At 46.7% G+C, this 16,219-nt stretch overlaps 1 protein-coding gene across 10 annotated transcripts in view; it reads left to right on the plus strand.

The window, feature by feature from the left end:
- Positions 1–16,219, plus strand: part of FRMPD1 (FERM and PDZ domain containing 1) — a 147,055-nt gene that overhangs the window by 66,633 nt on the left and 64,203 nt on the right. The window contains exon 1 of one of the 10 annotated variants that reach the window (XM_023242454.2): positions 7,707–8,259. The exons of 8 other annotated variants lie outside the window; for them this stretch is intronic. The gene's annotated coding sequence lies outside the window, so the exon portion shown is untranslated. Of the gene's footprint in view, positions 1–7,706; positions 8,260–16,219 lie in introns of those variants that run through there. One more of the 10 variants, XM_003995646.6, reaches the window with a different exon arrangement.

The following is a 16,219-nucleotide window of genomic DNA, read 5'->3' on the forward strand; positions in this document are numbered from 1 at the left end:
ACATTTACAGATTCTTGGGATTGGGGTATGGACATATCTCTTGGGGCACTATTCAGCCTTTGGCCTCTTACTTTCTCTCCTTATGTGACTGCTCTCGATTGTATTTGAGCCCAGCTCTCCAGGGTCCCCAGCCTCAGGTCTCCATTGGGCACATGTCGTGTGACTTCCTTTCTTTAGCTTCCAGGCTGCTGCTCTGAGGGGCCTGGTTCTGCAGATGTGGGTGGGTTTTTCTGGTCCTTCAGTCTTCACCAGCATGTCCTGGCTAGTCAGTGGAGTTTTTATCAATGGGAAGAAGTTGTGGCTATTAAAATATTCATTACTAATTCTTAGGCGTAGGGGAGATCTCCTAGTGAACGTGCTCTGGATAGAGAAGGGACACAGAAAGGAAGACTTAATGTCCTTGCATTTCCCCTCTAATTCAGTCCGAGATTGGCTCATTGAACTTGAGGGAAATTATTTATATTCTCAGCGCCCAGGTACATATCTCTTTCTGAAAAATAGGGAAGTGCTTCTTCGCAGCTTTCCGAGTGTATTGTAGTGTGATCTTTTTGCCTTTTGGGTAGCCTGTTTCAGAAGTTCCACGGCCCTTTAGGTGGAGTTTTTAGTTGCTACTCGCTGATGCGTTCTCCAAATGCAACACAAATAAACTATGCTTTTCTCCAAAGAGCGTATGCGTCACTTTGTTTGCAGTTGACATGCCAGAGTGCCAAAAAGGCCTCGGGCAAGCAGGAGTGTTGGGTCTGGTGAAGCCCCGTGGTGGAGCTGAGGGGATGCAGCAGGAGGGCGGTGGCCGAGTGGGTCTAGCACTGAACCACTCCATACTCTACTCGTGACTGTCACTGCTGCTCTGGGATTACTGACTCACACCTACCCAGAGTGTCCTCTTTGACTGCTGCTCCTCTCGGGTCAGTATGCTTTGCTAAGAAAGGTCTCTGCAGGGGGTGGGGAGGAGGGAGGAGACAGATGACTCAGACAGTCCTGCCCCACCTGCAGCTGACAGCAAGTTAGTGTAGGGCGGGGTGCTGCATGTTACAGAGACCCATGGGAGCCCTGCAGAGGGCTGGCCATGCCTTGGGTGAGATCCAGGAAGGCTTCCAGGAGGGACTGGCCTAGAGCAGTAGACTGAAAGTATCCTTAGTAGTATCCCCACTGGGACCCCAGATTGCCCCCTTCCTGGTCATCTGACTAGATTTGACCGAGAAGAACCTCAGGTTTGCAAAGGATCAGAAGGATCAGCTAGTAAGATACTCCAACTGCACTGCTTGGAGCCCTAAGGGCAGGTGTAGGGGAACAGTTCAGAGAACTCTGCCTCTTATTTTGCTTGCTGGGTTTAAAGAACAGTGATTTCCCAACTTGACAAGGCTTGTTTGATGTAGCCACCTAGAAATAGCCCCATATCAGAATGCCCTGCCTTGTCTAGGAAGTCTTTTCCAGGCTGGAGGAGCACCTCCCCAGATGGTGTGACTATGAGGTATTTCCACATAACCTGCCCCACTTGACTGTGAGCTTCCCCCAGGCAGGGGCTGAGCCTGGTTCAGTCCAGAGCCCAGGAGAAGGCCTGGTCCTGGGAGGGCCAGGCTTGGCATATGGTGCTGACTGATGAAATGAAAGACGTGATTATGATGATTGCCTGCCTTGCATCTGGCTCCAGCTGCCCTCAATGCCCTTCACAGTCACCAGTGGTATCCTGGCTATGGCAAGGCCTGTGTGTTTCTGTCTTATACCTGCTTCTGCAGTGGGTCTGTCAGCCAAGCACTAGCGATGGGTGGTGCCTGCCCTCTTCACTTTCAGGAGGCAATGAGGCTCTAGACCTAACATTCAGGCTCTGAAGGTGCTTGCTGTCTGTTATCCTGGAACATGGCCAAGGCCACCAGTAAACTTGCTCGCTGGGTCTTCCTGGCTCTTCCTTGGTAACCCATAGCCTCAGGGCTAGGGTCAGAGAGGCAGTGGGGCGTGGGCAAAGTGCCTGGGCTTTTGACTCCGTCATACCTGGGTTTGCTAGCTACATGACCTGAGGCACATTATTTACTTGCTTCTTTAATGGACCATCTGCGAGTGTTAAACTTACAGAGGGCCCGAGGAAGACACAGCCACTGTTTTCTACCTATATACGTGGTAAATAGTCAATAATTGTTAATTTCCTTTTTATATTATCTGAAGGGCTATCAAGGGGAATTGGGATAACTTCTAGGGTTAGAGGCTGTCTAAAACCAAACTTTGTTTTCCCCCATCCTTTCCAAATTCCATCAAGCCTTTCAGCCTCCAAATTCCTCCAGCATTGCTAACGTATTTGATTTCTCCCTTTCTTTCACCTAATAATTATCATCAACTCTGTACATTTGAAGAGGTTGCTTCCCCAATCTGGGCCTCAGTTTTTTATCTGTGGACTGGGTTATTTCTAAGGTCCTTAATAGCCTTGGCACTACATTTAATTCCACAACACAGATTGAGCATCCACTCTGTGGAGGGTGAATGTTCTAGACCCCAGGGCACGTAGGGATTGAGGCCACAGCCTAGTGTGGGGACAAACAAGCAGAGTGTGTGGTGAAAGCTCTGATAGGGGATGAATCCAGAGCTAAGGTAATCAGAACCAGAACAGGGAAAGACCAGAGGAATGCATGGGCTCTGCACCCTCAGGGAAGAATTATCTAGAAATGTTTGCTGTGGGCATGAGAGCATTAGTGATGGAGACAGGTTCCTCCCAGGTGGCATTAGGATTTTCGCTTTGAGTTGGAATTATCGATATGGAAAATCCCAGCAGAGATGGCATGTATTAGGGACCTTATTTCCTCTCTTCCTCCTGCTTTCCTGCTAAAAAAAAAAAAAAAATCCAAATCTCCAGAATATATTGACCTTTATGTATAGAAGCTCTTGGGATACGCAGCATAGTTTAACAAGTATCAGTTGTGTGTCTAACTGAGAAATGTCTAGGAGGTAGATGCAGAATTACATGCCTAAAGAGAATTAATCTATTTTTTGTCATGATTGTGTTCAGAAACTAATTTTCAAAGACAGTTTCAATTTTCCCAGCTGTCTGGATGATAGTTAGAAGCATACAACCTGTGCACTCCCATCCCTTCTCTTGTATTTATTCTGCCCAATTTAATTTGGTTAGATTCTATAAGCGTTTATTGATTGCCTATTAAAAGTTAAGCCCAGTGTTGAGAGGCTATGGGTATGACAGACTATATCACTATCCAGAAGTTTCTTTCCTAGCTGGACTGATAAGACCCAGGAATCAGCAAACAGAGCCATCTATTCACTGGGGAATTGCTGAGTACATTGGTGTGAGTGCCAGGATTTCTGCTCCCGGCAGAGAGATCTGGAGAGAAGGATGGTGAGGTTGGTTCTCAAGGCTTTTGTAGGAGTCTGCATTGGAGATGGGCCAGAGACTGGAAGCAGAGGCAAGGTGCAAGGAAAAGAACAGGTTGGCAGGTGAATTTAGCAAGAGCCAACTTTTCATTCCAACGCCAGCCCCTCATTCTCATGTCCTGAGAATGAAAATAACATCCAGGTGGCCAATAGACATATGAAAAGATGCTCAATATCACTCATCATCAGGGAAACAAAAAGCAAAACTACAATGAGATACCATCTCACACCCGTCATAATGGCTAGGATCAAAAATACGAGAAACAACAAGTGTTGATTAGGATGTGGAGAAAAAGGAACCCTCTGGCACTGTTGGTGGGAATGCAAACTGGTGCAGCCACTGTGGGAAAACAATATGGAGGTTCCTCAAAAAATTGAAAATAGAACTATTCTGTGATCAGCAATGGCATTAGTATTTACCCCAAAAATACAAAAACACTAATTCAAAGGGATACATGCATCCCTATGTTTATAGCAGCATTATTTACAGTAGGCAAATTATGAAAGCAGCCCAAATGTCCATCGACATATGAATGGGTAAATATGAGGGTGTGTGTGTGTGTGTGTGTGTACATACACACACACACACACACACACACACACACACACACACACACGGGAATATTATTTAGCCATGAAAAAAGAATGAAATCTTGCTATTTGCAACAACATGGAAAGAGAGAGTATAATGCTAAGCAAAATAAGTCAATCAGAGAAAGACAAATACAATGTAATTTCATTCACTTGTGGAATTTAAGAAACAAAACAAATGTGCAAAGGAAAAAGAAGAGAGGCAAAACAAGAAACAGACTCTTATAGAGAGCAAACTGGTGGTTACCAGAGGAGAGTTGGATGGGGGGATGGGTTAAATAGGTGACAGGGATTAAGGAGTGCACTTGTGATAGGCACTGGGTATGTATGGAGGTGTTGAACCATTATATTGTGCACCTGAAATTAATCTGTAATACTAGTATATTAACTATACTGGAGTTCAAAAAGAAAAGAATACAAATATTCCTTTCATATGTGAAGCTTCAAAATGCCTCAGGAACTTTGCTCATGCTGTTCCCTTTGCCTAGCCTGCTCTTTCCCTTCATCTACCAGGAAAACTCTGAGTTCTCTTAAGTGTACTTCTGTTCAGACCTCATTGACCCTCCCTCCCCTGGCTTCTTTTAGTATGGTTCCTGTAGCATTCCTGACCCACAGTCTCTTGATGGTGATTATCAGGTGAATAAATTGATGACTGAATAACTGATTTTTGGGTTCTGTGTCTGACTTACTTGATGGAAGTGTGAAATGTTTGCTGAGAAAGGAGTGGAGGGCACCAAGGTGAAGACGTGGGTGGCGGGTGCTAAGCAGGAAGACCACTGAGGTGGGGTGGGGGAAATACCCTTTGGAGAGGGAATAGAATGTTGGTTTTCTGATGAGTGCAAGCATACAGTTGAAAAAAAAAGTGGTGCGGGGGGGGGGCGGTGCGCCTGGGTGGCTCAGTTAGTTAAGCGTCTGATTTTGGCTGAGATCTCGCAGTTCATGGGTTTGGGCCCCACATTGGGCTCTGTGCTGAGAGCTCAGAGCCTGGAGCCTGCTTCAGATTCTGTGTCTCCCTCTCTTTCTGCCCCTCTCCTGCTTGTGCTCTCTCTCTCTCTCTCAAAAATAAACAAACATTAAAAAAAAATACTCTGGGGAAAAAACACTGTAGGCATGAAGCATTTGGGGAAGAATCTGCCTCCAGAGTAATCAAAGGACTGCAAATAAGGCAACACCTCCTTTGTAAACTTACTAAGGTAGGTGTCAGTGAGCATTTAGGGGAGGTGGCTCTTCCACTGATGGAGTAAGCCTGCAATAGCCCTTCTGGAGTGCAATTTGGCCAGATCTAAGGCTGTACAAACTTGTGCAGTTTTTCACACAGCAGCACCTCTCCGAGGAATTTATCCTAAGAGAATAACTAACGATGTATTATGCAAAGATGTTTATCTCAACATTGCTTGTAACACAGACATTGCTAAAATAGAGCAAATGTCCAGCAATAGGGGGTTAGCTTTAAAAATGGCACTCTGACCAATAGGATATAGAAAATAATGCTGTACAATAATAAAGACATAGGTAAATGTTTAAGGGGTATTGTTCTAGGAAAAAAAATCAGGCTAAAACCCAGCATATACAGAACATTCACAGTTATGTTGAAAATGTGTATTTTCACACAAAGAGGCTAGAAGGGTAATTAGCAATTTGTAGACTGTAGCAGATAATTTTTGCTTTCTTCTTTCCAAGGAAGACTAATTTCAAAAACCAGGCACATGTATTACTTTTATAATGGTGGAAGGGGTGTGAGTGTTAAGAAGAGTCTTAAGTGTGAGTCTTAAGAAGAAGAGAGAAGCTACTGGAGAGCATTGTTTGAGCTTCAGTGCATTGAAAGCAAGATGGGCACATCGTTTATCTTGCAAATTCCAGACAGGTAGTGTTTTCATAAGGAAGAGTGGTCTTCGGTCTATTTGTATGAGTGTATTTATAGAAGAGAAAGCTTTGGGGGAAGGAAAGAGATTGATTTTTTTTCCCCTTGAACTTTTGAAATTATTCTTTCCACTCCATTTGTAATTGAGCCCAGGGAGCTATTCTTATATCTTCCTTTCTTGGGCACCGCATTAGACTTAAAAATGTTAACTGGCTTAGGATGTGGGTTTTTCAAAAATGATTCCCCTTGAAGTCTTCACTGGACTCTCTTGAGTGCCTAAAAATTGGGATCCCAAGGAAGACCACCTTCTGAACTCTATCTTGCTCTTCTGTGTAGTCCATTTGGCCCCTGCATCCTCTGGCAACCCTCAGTAACAGGTCGGAGACCAGCCCCGCATTGTTGTGATGGGCCCCATCAGCCCCATGTAAGGGACTCAGGATAATACCCCTGCATTGGGCACTGTCGGTTGGAAGGTTTATTTAGAGGCCAATCTGGCATCACCTTATCCTGTGGACGTAACATTAGTCTGCAGAAAAAGAGATCAGAGCTGGGTAGAATCTCTTTAAATATTAATAATAGTGATGTCTTTTGCCACACATCTCCAAAGAGCTCTGAGCATTTCAGACATTACCTCATCATTAATTTTCACAGTGTTCTTGGGTGAGAAGCTGATGGCAAGTCTTATGGTCTCCATTAGGGGCAGAATGTAGCAAATATTTTATAGTTAAACTAAACTGAGGAGTTGTTTTGACCAGATATTACCTGATCAAAAGAATCGAGGCAATTTTTGTGGCATATTCTTTTACAGTTGTCATATATTTGTCATAAATGAAATTGCCTTCCAGCGTTTGCTCCTTAACGGTAATGAGTGCCTACTGTGAGCAAGGCGCCATGCTGAGCACTGTGGTCAGGAGGGAAGTTTAATCTCCTTAGTCCCACACTTAAAGCCTTTGGTGATAGGGTTTCCACCTGCCATTCCTACCCTGAGTCCTGAACCCTACTTGACATGCCCTTGGTCCCTCACACCCCTCAGCCAGGTCTTCAGGGCAGGCCAGAGTCATCTCCCTGCACTTTCTATACCCTTCTCCTCACCCCTGCAGGTGTCACTGTCCCACCCTACATAGCCTGGTCACCTGCTCCTGTATCCCCCAATGGTAGCCACAGCTGGACGTGAGCTCCCATCATCAAATAGTACCAGCCCCCCTGCTGTGCCTGTACTAATCCCCACTTGTATTTATGTGATTTACGTACACTTGATGACATCTCTTGACTGGAGGATGGTCCAGTTCATCCTGTGTGTCTCTCAGTGACTTGCCCTCGTTAGATATGTAAGTACTCATTGAAGGAAGGAGTGAAACAGGCATGGTTTCAGGCCAGGGTCACCAGTTCGTGCAGAGCCCTATGGGGTGCAGAGGGGGCACGGACAGAACCCGGCTCAGCCTGAGCCCTTCTGGGGCCAATCACCAAGGGCCCTTGCTGTCTACGAGCCCGTCCTCTGCACCCGCACTCACACTCTGGCCCCTCTCATGCTGTGGTTGAAAAGCATCCTCTTACACGGTGTTCTGGGGACACACGGGAAAAGAGGGACACTTGGAGTGGATTTCAGCAGGGGCCCTCTGCTTCTTTCTTTCTTGGCTCTGCGGTGCAAGTCCCCGTCGCCGGGAGGGCTTTATCCGGAGCATTCTGGACCCCTGAGCCGGCTCGAGGGCTGGGATCACCTCGTGCTCCACCTGTGGCAGGTTTTGTGAGGCCGGTGGGTTATTTAATCTTCCTGTGGCGTCATTTCCCCATCTGTTGAGGGGGGATAATGTGTTTGAGGATGACCTACCTCCCCGGGAGGCTTAGCGACTTAATGCCGTGCGGTTCACTTTAACCCGGGTCAGCTGGGCACAAGGGGGCGGGCGAGCAGGCGCCCAGTCAGCCCCGCAGCCACAGAATGGGTGCCCTGTGAGACCTGGGGCCTCGTGTTCTGGGTCACTCCGGGCCCAGTGGCAGGTGGGCTGCCATCGAGGGCCTGTGGGGTCTCCTCTCTCGGCTGGTTCAAGTGGCTGAGGTGGGGAGGATGAGATGGCATCTGGATGACTTCTGGGTCTGTGGTGCTGAAAGGGGAGAGGCCAGACTCCCGCGGAGGGCATGGTTGCAACTGCCCCGGAGCGGCAGGAAAGTGGGCGCCAGGCCCCGGGGGGACCCTGCGACTGGGCCCACATGGCCCGGCGATCAGCTTTCCTTGGACTCATCGATGAGCTAGGGGAAGGTCATTTGATCCTCACATTCTTGTGGCCACGATCTTGGGAAGGTGGCCTTTTCTCTTTAAAAAGAGCTGTGTGCTGGGCGGCCCAGGAGCAGTGTGCCCCTGGGTTGGAGGGGAGGTGCCAACGTGGGGAAGAGGGGCTGATTTCTCTCCTTGGATGAATCCCATCAGCTCTGCTCCACTGGTGAGTTATTCTCTCATTCTGTAACATGCCCTGCTTTCTCTAGAAGGCTTGCAGAAAGGGAGCTGTTTTTTGTTGTTTTTTTTTAATTGTAGCATTTTTTTAAGTTAAGTTTTTAATTCCGGTTAGTTTACAACATTATATTAGTTTCAGGTGTCCAATATAGTGATTCAACACTTCCATACATCACCCGGTGCTCATCACCACAAGTGTACTCCTTAATCCCCATCACCTATTAAACCCATCCCCCCCACCCTCTGGTAACTATCATTTTGTTCTCTATAATGTAAGAGTCTGTTTCTTGATTTCTTTTTTTCCTTTTGCTCATTTGTTTTGTTTCTGAAATTACACATACGAGTGAAATCATATGGCATGTGTCTTTCTCTGACTTATTTCACTACATTATACTCTCTAGCTTCATCCGTATCATTGCAAATGGCAAGATTTCATTCTTTTTTATGGCTGAGTAATTTCCTAATGGTAGTATATTTGCTGGGTATTTTAAAATCTACTTCCATGGTATATTCTTGAGCACTTATTATTTGTGAAATATAAGTGAAGTTTCTTTCAGTCTTCATAATTGCAGTTATTATGGGCTCTTCTCCAATTTAACTGTTAATTATTTCTTGTGTTTTCAGTTTTCAATTTGCAGTATCTTTAAGCATTTTATATATAGAGAGGATAATATTTAGTTTTGGAACTAAGTTGCCAACAGGTTTTTAAAATTGTGAGATCATGGGATGTAAGACCTGACCCTGGAGATTTTTCAGGTTGAGTATCTCTGTGGTTCTAATTGTGCAGTGATGTCCAGAAAGAGTAGTGAGGAGTCTTTGGTTACCCAGCTAACTGGTGACACAATCAGGACTCGAACCTAGGTCTCTTAACTCCTTTCTCTGTAACTTTCTGGTCTACCCTGTAGGATTTAGAATTTAGGTTCTGAATTACAAGTGAGAAGGAAAAACCATGATATGATGTTGTTTCTCCGTGTGCCTTAATCTGATCAAAGATGAATTTTCTAGCCTTAAAAACACTTGTATCACATACAAGGGGCTGATGCTTGCACCTTGAACCCCTTGATTCATTGGTTCATCTACATGGAGGATCCTTAAGCATGGTCCCTATCAGCGTATCCTGGAGCTTGTCAGAAATGCAAAATCTGAGCCCCACCCCAACCTACAGGCACAGAAACTCTGGGCGTGGGGCCCACCTGGGTTTTCACAAGCTCTGCGATCCTCAGTAGAGTGGGAACCACTGCCCGGCAGGACTTCAGTCTCCCCCTCCCTGTGTTTGACAGCCAGTAGAGGACACACTTGATGCTTCTGTGGATTTTGAGCTTTCTTCACTGAAGGAGCTTCTCTGTTGCTGCTGCCTGTTTTTGATGATAATACCCCTCCTCTACTCTGCTTCCTCCCCTCTGCACAACACACACACACACACACACACACACACACACACACACACACACATCCAGCAGGAGTGAAAGGTCAATGGATAAATAATGAGACTAAATAGGGGATTTTGATAGAAACAGGTTTGTAGACAAAATGTTCCAACCACTGGGATAGAGTTCTCACGTTTCCAGACTTGCTACCTCTCTAAGTGCAGTGATAAATTCAGTTGCTGCCAGCCATATTGTACTGTTTTCTGCCGCTTGTTACTTGATTCATTCAAAATTTTAGTACCTTCTATTTGCATGACATATGTTAAATGTGAGGGGAAAATGTATTTGGGTTTATAGTTTATCAGGAAGTAGAGAATATGCGCAGAAATAACAATACAAGCCAGCCAGTGATAAATACATGAGAATCATCTCTAGTAAAAGGTTATGGAAGCCTGAAGATGGTGGGCAGCATGTATTAGGGAGAAGGACATCACAGAAGACTTCATGGAGGAGGTAGCATTTGAGTGAGTCTTACAAGGAGGCAGGGTTTTGACGTGGGGGATAGAGGGGAGTAAAGAACATTCTAGGCAGAAGTGGGGAAAAGATAAAGGCGTGGCAGGGACTCTCAGTGCATTTTGTTTGGGCCAGGGGTTATTTGAAGGTGATTAGAAGGAAATGAGGCTACACAAGTAGGTCAGGGCCAAAAGGAGAAGGATCTTCAAACACCCGCTAGGAGTTTGTTCTTTATCCTGAAGGCAATGGGGAGCCACTGAAGGGTTTTGAATGAGGGCAAGGCTTGAAGCAGGGCTGTGCTTTTAGTAAAATTAATCTGCCATCAGAGTAGGAAGCAGATTGAAGGGGAGGTGGGGAGGCTTTGTTTTTATTTTGTAACTATTTTGCAGTGGTATGTTGATACATTGACCAATCATCTTAATGTTCAATTAGGAAGGAATTGCTTTTCTTATGGTGGTCATTGGGTTTTGAAATAAGCTTCCAGGGCATAGATTATTGTCCAGGGGAACACAGTTCTAATTTTATAACGAATCTGCAAGAAAATGGAAATTGCTTAACAGAAGGGCTTTATAGGAAACTTCCAGAACTCCTCCCTTCTTTGTTTTTCTTTTCTAACAGTGTCTTTTAAACAAAATGGATCTGTGTTCATTTGACTCAGGAATGACCTGGTAATGTCAGGTCACATAAAATCTGAATATCAAGCACCTGAAATGTGGATCTTCCATGCTGCTTTTTTCTCCTCCAAGCTGTTTTCCCTCTCAGTCACCGACTTACTTTGTTAGAACACCTGAATCTAAGTCAAGGATCTGCCTTCTTCCAGTGGTGGCTCCCGTGGGAATAGTTGTAGCAAATTGGAATGTCATGAACTTATAGATGTGCTGTGACGTCTAGTATTTGATGTATAGAGAAGACCCTGTTCCTTCTGATTCATTTCAGTAGGGCTGTCTTCCTAGGGCCTGGGCTTTGACTAGCTAGCACCATTAGCTAGCACTATTTTAAACACTGAAGAATCATGGTGACTCAGACACCCATGGCCCTGCTCACATGGATCTTGTATTACAGCAGGAGATATCCATGAATAAATAATCAAATATAGTTTTGAGAGAGGGAAACTATGGACAGTCGGACAAGCCAGGAGAGGAATAGCGTAACCCAGCAATGACAGTGGCGTGTGCAAAGGCTCAGTGGCGAAAGCAAAAGGGAAGGGGGTCAGTGTCTTTGGAAGTCCCTGGGAGGCCGAGTGAGGGAGGTATAGCAGAGCAAAGAGGTTGCACAGCTGCATGGGGCCTGAACAGGGAGGGCCTCCAAGGTCTGTAAAAAGCACAAATCTGTGAAAATAGTAGCTACCATTTACAGGCACTGTTCTAAGCAGTCTACATGCATTAACTCAGTCCTAACAACAACCTTGTGAGGCAGGTACTATTATTGTCCACATTTTACCAGTGGGGAAACGGAGGCACCAAGTGGTTAAGGAACCTGATAGTCACAGATCTAGTAAGTGACAGAGCAGTGATATGAGTCCAGGAGGACTGCTCCAGAGTTCACACTGCAGACCCTAACCAATTATCCTAGAAGTTGTGGGGTGACATCATAGGGTTTGATGCAGGGCAGTGACCAGGTCAGATCTGCATCTTAGAAAAATGGCCATGTGGTGTGGAAATGGATTGGCAGGAGAGAAGGCTGAATGAAGCAGGGAGAGCAGGTGCTGCGTGACCATGTAAGAGACCACATAAGAGCCTGAGCATGTGTGATGGCAGCGGAGACGGAAGAGGAAACACGGGAGATGTTTGGGGGTCACAGTAGCAGGGGCTGAGAGTGGTTGGGTTCGGAGGGAGGGTACAGAGACTCTCCAATGCCCTGGTTCCGGGCCTGGGAAGATGGGGGATGGGGGCAGTGGGGCGTTGATGGTGCTCCTGATGTCCCTGCCACGGACGCCCCAAGGTGAGCTGCTTCGTGTCTGTCCCAGGAGAGCCGACAAGACCTCTGAGCCCTCTGCCAGCCGCAGACACGGAGTCCGAGGTCAGACCTTTGAGCCTTTCCAGATGTGCAGGGGGGAGTGAGGGTGGTGGGGGGACAAGGGGCAGGGCTGCTGGTGGCCGGGGGCTCACCACCGTGCCATCCCCCTGGGAGCCCGTGCTCCATCCCTCAGAGCTTGGATTCTCTTCTCAGAGCCTGTCTCTCTGATCCTAACACAGGTGTCGTTGTGCACAGACAGAAATAATGGGGACTTAAAAAGAAATGAATTCAGTTTACTCCCTAAACCCGGTATCCGGCGGATCAGACCTGTTGTTTTGAGTCTCCTGCCTGTCTGTGCCCAGCGGCCCTTTACACTTGTGCCCAGAGCGCAGAGATGGCTTTATCGCCTATGGTTTACGCCTTACATTAAACCAACTGCTTTTCCTGGAATGTTCGATGGTTTCTTAGCATATTCCGAGGGTTCCAGAAAGAGGATGAGCTGTAACTTACCATTCTCTGGGTCTGTTGTTTGTTCCCCGACCTCAGAGATGGTGCCCCACCGAGTGTCTGCGGCCTCTGCTTCTCCTCCTCTCCTCTCCTCAGGCAAAGCTCCGGCCAGGGTGGTTTCTGTGTCCTTTCAGAGCAGGGTGACCCCAGCCGGCCCTTCTCTGTGAGGTCAGGGACAGGAGGCAGAATGCTTCCTGAGGGCGGAATGTCTGGTTTCTGGGCCCTGCGGTTTTCAGTGACCTACGTCTGAGCCGAGGTGGCAGTCGTTGACTGTTGTCGACACCACTGCCCGCAGCTGCCATCCCCCAACAGCTGACCCGGTTCCCTGCATGTCGTGCTGTGAGCTGGGCTATTCTACAGGAGGGAGGAGAGGTTTCCGGGCACAATGCCTAACTGGGGCTTAATTAAGCCAGCCAGGAGGTCCGTCGGTTTGAACCCTCACACGGGGGCCCGACTGGCTGGCAGGAGCCGTTTCGTAGACTCTCTGGAGCATTTCAGATGTCCCTTTCCTGTGGGCCCCACACTCTGCCTTGGACTGTCCGGCAGTCATTTATCCACGCACCTTGCCGTCTCTCTCACATTGTGTGAACTGTCCCAGGGCGGGGACCGTGTCTGATTAACCTCAGTCTCCTCTACTGCGGCCAGCACAAGGCCCAGCTGACAGAGGTGCTTGGTTTGAATGAAGGGCACTGATTTGGGACCAAATCTCCTGACTTGAGACGGTTGCAGACCCTTCAGACTGGAGTCTGAAGATCCGGGGACAAGACTTGAAAAATGCAGAGACCGGGGCCAGCTGTCCATGGCCAGTGCCGAGTCTGTGGGAGGACGAGGACTTTCAGGGAAGACTCAAGACCTCTGTGGCCAGGAAAGAGCCTGACGTCCCAGGTCACTGAGGCCGGAGCCCTGTGAAGTGTGTTGTGCCCGGCTCTGGAAGCCGTTCCGTTTCTGCGCTGCAGTGGCGGTGGCCGCTGTTTTCCAGCGTGTCGGATTGGGGGTCCCGCCTTCCTTCCCCAGCACAGACCATGGAGTCCAATCCAGCTGCTTCCTTTGAGCAGCTGCGGGAGTCCTTGGACTGAATTTCCCCAGCACTGCTCTTGCTGTGGGTTTTGTTGGTGGTGCCTGTGGTCTCAGACATGCCCGGAAGCTACTGAAAATTAGTTGGCGTGTTAACGACATTTGATGCATCAGTTGATAGTAAAGTAAAAACTAAGTCTCGGCTTTGAGTTTATGTTCTGCAGTTTTGTTGAATTATGTCCAGATGGTTGTCGAGAGAATTTTTCTTTAACAGATGAGGGCATTTGCAAAAACCAAAAGTCTATGGGGAAGAAAACACTTCACACTGAATGCAGGGGGCTAAAGACCCTGGGAACTGATGGCATCTGAACTGAAAGGCCCTTAGTGGCTTCGAGGCCAGCCCTGGATCCTTCTGTAGCTGTGCAGGAGCAGGGGGTATGTATTATCATGAAAGTGCCAGTCGACAAATCTGTGGTCACTTTCAGGGTGGATCTTTTGGCTGTTTTGTCATGGGTTGGTCACATATTGTTTTGGTAAAACATATACGCATAAAATGTACCTTTTAAAAACCATTTAAAAATGCACAATTCAGTGGCATCAAGTACATTCACAGTGTTGTGCAACCCCGACCACTATTTAGTTCTTGAACTTTTTCATCACCCCAAGAGGAAGCTCTATACCCATTAAGCTGAAACACTCTATTCCAGTACCCTCCCTGAGTCCCTGGCAACCACTAATCTCTTTCTGTCTCCATGGACTTATCTTGATATTTCATGTAAATGGAATTGCACGTCATGTTGCCTGCTGTGTCTGGCTTCTTTCACTTAGCATAAATTTTTGAGGTTCATCGGTATTGTAATGTGTCAGTATTTCATTCTTTTTTATGGCCGAATAATACTGTGTTGTATGGATATACCACAATTTTTTTTACCCACTCATCCATTGATGAACCTTTGGGTTGTTCACATCTTTTGGTTGTTGTACATAGTGTTTCTGTGAACATCTCTGTAGAAGTTACTGTTTGAGCATCTGCTTTCAACTATTTTGTGTATATACCTAAGAGTGGAATTGCTTGTCAGTGGCAACTCTATGTTTAACTTACTGAAGAGCTGCCAAACTATTCTCATTCCCCCTTTTGAACGTTTCTCCTCTCCAGGCTCCTCAGGCTGCTCTCAGGCCTCTTTGACTGTTTCTTCTCAGTTTTCCCCATGATTCCTTTGTGTCTCCAGTCCCTGAAATGATAGTCCCTGAAATGGAGTCCCCAGTCCAGGGCTCATTCTTTCCTTCCTTCTGCTCACTCTCTCCTAGTGGTGCTCAACTGTAGCTGCACATTACAAGTCCAAGGGCTTTCTTAATAAACTCTGTCCAGGCCTCATCTTGGGGCAGTTAAATCGGCATCTTTGGGCCGGATGGAGCTTGGGCATTGGTGTTATTTAAAGGACCTCAGTGATTTTGATAGGCAGCTCCTTTCAGGATATTTATTTATTCTCATGGTCTCAACCTGAGGACTGTCCAATTTTTATTTTCAGCTGTAACCATCTACTAGACATATCTGTGAATGTTTCTCAATACCTCACTTTCACCATCTGCCAACCAAACCCATCTTTCCTCCCAAACCTGCCCTTTTCCCCATGCTTCCCCCTTTGGTGAAGAGGACTACCATCTCCAAACCAGAAGCTGGAGAGTTATTTGTGCCTTTTCTCTCTCTGATATTCCAAGTCCCACTTGATTGATTCATTTATTTAATAATTCATTACCCAGTAGTTAGGAATACGGGCAACTGGGGAGAAATGCAGTCTAGGATTTATGTTAGGAAGATATAAAAGACACAGATGAAACAGTTAAGTAACGTTATAGACAAGAGAATAACTTGTGGGTCATCCTGGTGGCTCAGTCAGTTATGCATCCAACTCTTGATTTTGGCTCAGGTCATGATCTCACGGTTTGTGAGTTCAAGCCCCACATCTGAGACTGCGGAGCTTGCTTGGGATTCTCTCTATGCCCTCTCCCCTCTCAAAATAAATAAACTTAAAAAAATAAAAAGAGAGGATAACCTGAAATTAACAACATTAGTGTAACTGTTATTATTGAGGACTTTCTGTGTGCCATGGGTTCTGGTAGTACTTCATGTATATTATCTAATATATTGGAAGGTAGGGGAAGTCAGCCCACTTCACAGATGACAGTACAGGCTCAGGGAGGATATAGTACTTGTCCACAGATGTGTGGTTAGCACATGGTGGTAAGAGTTGGAATTGGATTCCAGGACACGTCAGGGCCTGTGCTCTTGACGTGAGAGGTCAGTGGGGAAGAGCCGTGAGCCTTGAGCCCAGCAGCATTGTCAAAGCATGCAAGAAGGAGGATCAAGATGTGACCACCAAATGAGATCACCCATGCCCATGAAGTGCTTTGGAGACTGTAGAGGATGGTGCAAAACCCTTGTCTCCAGCGGATGGCTTCTACCATTCTGCTCTGAATTACAAGTAGGGGTTCATATCGCTGATTCCCTTGGTGAATTGCAGACTCCATGCCGGTGAGCATCGTGCTTGTTGGTCTCCATGTCCCCCTCAGCCCTTGTACCTGGCATGATGT

The sequence above is a fragment of the Felis catus genome, chromosome D4 (assembly GCF_018350175.1).
Source record: "Felis catus isolate Fca126 chromosome D4, F.catus_Fca126_mat1.0, whole genome shotgun sequence".
Classification (NCBI taxonomy): domain Eukaryota; kingdom Metazoa; phylum Chordata; class Mammalia; order Carnivora; family Felidae; genus Felis; species Felis catus.